Genomic DNA, 6000 nt, shown 5'->3' with positions numbered 1-6000 from the left:
CCCGAAACGTCAGCTTTCCTGCTCCTCTGCTGCTTGGCCTGCTGTGTACATTCAGCTCTACATCTTGTTATCTGACTAATGGTACTGTGACCCAACTAAATTCAAATCTGGTGTGGAGCTGGATGAACACAGCAGGCCAGGCAGCATCGGAGGAGCAGGAAGCTGACGTTTCGGGCCTCGACCCTTCTTCAGACCCATTTCTGGGGGGAGGTCTGGGCCCGGGGTGTCAGCCTTTCTTGCTCTTGACGCTGCTTGGCCTGCTGTGTTCATCCAGCTCTACACCTTGTTATCTCAGATTCTCCAGCACCTGCAGTTCCTACTATCTCTGTCCTGGAAGACCCATTGTTTCAGCCTGCTCATGCCCCACAGAACTCATCTCTTCCTACCTTGACTCAGTCTTCTCCCCCCGGTCCAATCCCTACCCACATACATCCACGATTCATCTGACGCCTTACGCCGGTTTCAAAGCTTCGAGTTTACTGGCTCCAGCCACCTCCTCTTTACCATGGATGTGCAATCCCTTTACACATCCATTCCCCACCAGGAGGGTATTAGGGCTCTCTGCTTCTTCCTGGAGCAAAGACCTGAACCATCCCCAACCACCACCACCCTTCTCCGCTTGGCCGAGCTTGGCCTCACCCTCAACAACTTCTCTTTCAACTCCTCTCATTTTCTTCAGGTAAGAGGGGTTGCCATGAGTAACCGCATGGGCCCTAGTTATGCCTGTCTCTTTGTGGGGTACGTGGAACATTCCTTGTTCTGGTCCTATTCCGGCCCCCACCCACAACTCTTTCTCTGATACATCGATGATATCATCAGTGCTGCTTCCCTCTCTCGTCTGGAATTGGAAAACTTCATCAGTTTTGCCTCCAATTTCCACTCTGCCCTCACTTTCACCTGGTCTATCTCTGACTCCTCCCTTCTCTTCCTCGACATTTCTGTTTCCATTTCTGGGGATAGACTGGTCACTAATATCCATTACAAATCCACTGACTCCCACAGCTACCTGGACTATACATCCTCACACCCCACTTCCTGTAAAGACTCCATCCCATTCTCTCAGTTCCTCCGTCTCCGAAGCATATTTTCAGATGAGGTCAACTTCTATAAGGGAGCCTCCGAAATGTCCACCTTCTTCCTCAACCGAGGATTCCCCAGCTCCGTTGTCGACAGGGCCCTCAACCAGGTCCGACCCATCTCCCGCACTTCCCCCCCTCACCCCTTCTCTTCTCTTCCCTCCTGCAACAGCGATAGAGCTCCCCTCATCCTCACCTACCATCCCACCAGCATCCACATCCAGAAGATCAGACGCCATTTCTGCCACCTCCAGCAAGATGCCACCACCAGACACGTATTCCCCTCACCTCTCTTGTCCGCCTTCCGCAGGGACCGTTCCCTCCAGGACACCCTGGTCCACACTTCCATCACCCCCAACACCTCCCCACAGGCCTACGGCACCTTCCCCTGTAACCGGCGAAGGTGCAACACCTGTATATTTACCTCCTCCCTCCCCAGAATCCAAGGGCTCAAACATACCTTCCAGGTGAAGCAACACTTCACCTGCACTTCCCACAATCTAGTCTACTGCATTCGCTGCTCACAATGTGGTCTCCTCTACATTGGGGAAACGAAGCGTAGACTTGGCGACCGCTTCGCAGAACATCTACATTCTGTTCGCAAAAAAGACCCAGAACTACCTGTTGCCTGCCACTTCAATGCACCACCCTGCTCCCTGGCCAACATCTGTGTCTCTGGCTTGCTACAGTGTTCCGGTGAAGCCCAACGCAAGCTGGAGGAACAACACCTCATTTTCCGCTTGGGGACCCTACAGCCCTCCAGACTCAATATTGAGTTCAATAATTTTAGGGCCTAAACTCTCCCATGTCCCAGCACCCCACCCCATACACCAGGCCTTGTTACCACATAGCCTGCCATTACACACCCCCTGTTTATAGTCACTAACAGTCCCCATTAACAACTACTCACCCTCCCAGCCTGATCGTTAGTAACTCCTTTGTCTGTCCAACTGTTTTTTTCTCTCTTTGGGCTCTATCCTATCGTTTACTCCCTACCCCACCAACCTCCCTATTTTCTGCATATAAACTAACGTTTTCCCAGCCACCATCAGGTCTGAGGAAGGGTCACCGGACCCGAAATGTTAACTCTGTTTTCTCCTTCACAGATGCTGCCAGACCTGCTGAGCTTTTCCAGCAACTTTGTTTTTGTTTCACTTCTAGGACTCTTTCAGCTCTTCTGCATCCTCTTGAAGGTTTGGACATCATTCCTCAAGTATTAGCCAAAATATTCCAACAGGGAGGCAAGACAATATTTTGTAAAGGTCTATTATAATTTTCTTGCTTTGGTACTCCAGGCCACCAATTATAAATCCTTGCATCTGGAGGCCTTCTTGATTTGCCTGTGCAGATACCACTGCCTATACTTCTCTAGGTTTCTGCACATCTCTTTAGAATTCTACCATTTAGTTTATTCACTTCTCCTCATTCTTCCTGCCAATATGTAGCACTTCACACTTCTCTGCATTAAATTCCATCTACTGTGTGCTTGCTGGTCCATTCCCCAAGCCTGTGCCACAGTGATCACCTGTGCCATCTGAAGGTCAAAAGGTGAATTGTGTCGACAGGGACACATTGTACAACTCTCTGGATTTGGGGAGGGGAGAGTGAGAGAGAGAACATGTACCCAACACTGACCACATCAGAATGTAGCTGCATCAAGCTATGTGTAGACCCTCAGTATGCAAACATCAGGTGTCATTACATGCTGAGGTTCTACCTGTTCCCAGGTTGTGAAGGATGGATTTGGTCATGTTTCCACAAATGCTCTATACTGTACCACCTGTCCTTCGCAGAAATGTTTGTACAAAAAACGCTTTTGAACACAAGTCCATCAAGCAGTGTGGTCAGCACAACGCCCTCAAGGCCCTGTCGTGAAAGGAGAGGGTTGATCCTGTGAAATTGTTCTCTGAGGAGACACTGAAAGTCGTTTGGCAGAATGCCTTGTCATCAGAACTTTCTAATAAGCACCAAGGTGTAGCCTGGCTGGTGGTGATAATGGTGCCACCATAAACTGCCCTCTAGATGATCGCAGTGATGAAGAGATTGCTGCATATCTCCTTCTGAATGTGTCTTTGCGAATGAGGTCCAGAGAGAGATGCAACAATTTTGGTGAGGTTCGACCCAACCAACTCCAAGACAATGAACTCTTGTGCTGTACAAAGATGAACATCGAGATAAACATCAAGTACACCTCGAGGACCATCAACTCAGTGAAAAACGCTCTTTTGTCCGGTGATCTTTCATTGTGAAGAGATATCCTCAACCGGGACGTGTTGCAGACAGGCATATTTCAAAGTCCAGGACTACTTGTTATGGGATTCACTAAAGTTCTGGACAGCCGCCACCGAGGTGCAGCGGAGAAAAGCCACCATCAAAGGCCTTTCTGCCATGATATCCAAAGGGATGTATTGGAATATAAGTAATTTGTCATATTTAGTAAATGTTCAAGTTTTACATATGGATAAAGGCAACCTCAAAAGTGCAATAATTAAATGAGGAATGTGATACTTTAATTTTCCATAATGTCTGATTTGAATTGTTCTGTAATGCATAATAGAAAATTTATGAACAAAGTATGCTTTGCAAAAAAAATGTAAATTGTTAACATAAATAACTGAAATAACAACAGGAAAAATCACAGCCCCCATCAAATCATCTGAGTTCATTTTGTCTGCACTTTGAAAAAAGCTACTTTTATTCTCAGACAGCATGGTTGTTTGCATATTTGCTTGTGGTAATAAACAATTTCCAGTCAAACTGCTTATGAATATTTTCTTAAATGTATGCGTGATAACCCCTGATATCTGAATGGACCCAGAATGGTCACAAATCAAGACCAATTTTAAAATTCTCAAGTTTACTTTAGAATTGCATCAAAACAAAAAAAAAGACAACTTTTTAAACAAATCTCACTAATGCAGTTATTTCTAACAAAAGGGAACTACTAAGGTTGAATTTCATTAATTGATACCTGGACCTTCCTTCAGAAAGAAAACTCCTCTAAACAAGCCTGGGCACTATGTTCTAAAAAGGCCACAGACTTGACCCACAAAAGTGGGCACGTTTCTAGAAACCTCAAACGAAAGGCTGCATTTGCTGACACCAGCGCACATACATTATACGCTGCTTTAAATCATGCGTGCACATTTAAACAGTCCAGGGGATGTGGCCTGTGGAGATGCAGGGGGAGGTGATGGGCAGGATTGCAGACACATGTCATGTACGTTTCTGGATTAAAGTGCATGCAGATTTGTAGAATCACAGAGCAATACAGCATAGAAACAGGCTCTTCCTGTCTATGCTGCTCCCAGTTGTGGTGTCAGCAGATACTGTTAGAGGGTGGGGGTGAGAGCCTAATTCTGCTCCTACATCTTATGGTTTTATGTTCTCTACCAAAATCATTAAAAATCCCGAACATAAAAAACTTTCACCTTTCATCAGTGGCCACTAGCTGCTACTACACACTCCAAATAAACTAATGAGACACAGTAGATAGCACTCACTTTTGAGTGAGATAGGTGTGGATCAAAGTTCCATTCCAATGACTTGAACCTGCGACCCAGATTGACTCTCCAGTGCTAGTTCTGATAGAGCACTGCCCTATTGACGATATCACACATTGCTTGAAACGTTCAAGTGACCTTTTTGTTCTCTCAGGTGGTCATGAAAGATCATATGGCTCAGTTTTGAAGAAAAACTGGGCAGTTCAAATATTCAAATGTTCTGCCTAACTTTTATCCCTAACCAACATTGGTAAAAGAGATTATCTGCTCAACATAACAGGGGTGCTTATGAGATTTTGCTGTCCGCAAATTGGCTACTGTAGTTCCAACATTCCAGCATCAAGCACACTTCAAAAGAATTAATTGATTGTAAAGCATATTTCTTTAATTCTGAAATAAATGTCTGCTTTGGTCACTTGACCAGCTGTTCCAGGACTAACTTCAACATGGGCCCAAATTAGGCTGGTATTAGACAGTACCAAGCTCTCCAATTTTGTACTCGGCTACACCCATCTCTGTTCAACTAGACCCATGTTGTCGGCAGTAGCAGTGACCCTGGTGGTGGGTTGTGCATGTATGCATTACATTCTCAGGATGAGGGGCCAATCATTTAGAATGGAGATAAGGAACAATTACTTCACTCAAAGGATTTTGAATGTTAGGAATTTCCCACCCCAGAAGGTTGTGATTGCTACATTTTGAATATATTTAAGGCTGAGACAGACAGATGTTTGTTTTTTTGGCAATTGAGGGATATGGGGAATGGACAGCCCAAGATCAGCCATGATTGTACTGAATGACATAACAGTCTCACCAGGCCACGTAGTCGACTCCTACTCCTTTTACGTTCTAACTCCCCAGTCCTCTCCTAACCCCATTCCCCCAACCTATCTCCTCATTCTGTCTCACTCCCCTACCCTCTTACCTCATCACTGCATGAACCAATCTTCTTTATTTCTTACAATCCTCTTATATTACCACCTCATTACCTAAGCGTCTCCCTTCTTCTCCAAGTCACTAATTCTCACACCACCATCTCATTTCTCCTCACCAAGTCACCTTAAGGTAATAGATTGTCATCCCTCCTCAACATCTCACTTTGTGATATTCTGCCCTCCATTCCAAGTTGCTGTTCCTTCAGAGGTGCTGTTGCCTCCTCACCAATTCTCTGAGGTGATTACATTTTCCTCATTCTGAGACACTATTCCCTAGTCACTACATCACGATTGGAGGTAGTCTTCTTTCATGACTTCTCTCTCTGTGGTCTCCATTCTCAAACCCTCAGTCCTTGATGCATCGCTACCCTCCTCACCACTTCACCACCACAGGAAAACTTTTATTCTCCTCAGTCAATCTCATACTTGCTAAAACTGCAGCTTTACTCAAATATGACTTAAAAAATAAATCAGATTCATGGCAAA

General features: G+C 45.4%; 1 protein-coding gene across 1 annotated transcript in view; it reads right to left on the bottom strand.

Moving 5' to 3' along the window:
* Positions 1-6000, bottom strand: part of cog2 (component of oligomeric golgi complex 2) — a 40263-nt gene that overhangs the window by 11722 nt on the left and 22541 nt on the right. The gene's annotated exons all lie outside the window — the stretch shown is intronic.

The sequence above is a fragment of the Rhincodon typus genome, chromosome 5, assembly GCF_021869965.1.
Source record: "Rhincodon typus isolate 14 chromosome 5, sRhiTyp1.1, whole genome shotgun sequence".
NCBI classification, from domain to species: Eukaryota; Metazoa; Chordata; class Chondrichthyes; order Orectolobiformes; family Rhincodontidae; genus Rhincodon; species Rhincodon typus.
The sequence above is the reverse complement of the archived record's forward strand: the minus strand, read 5'-3'. Positions and strand labels throughout refer to the sequence as shown.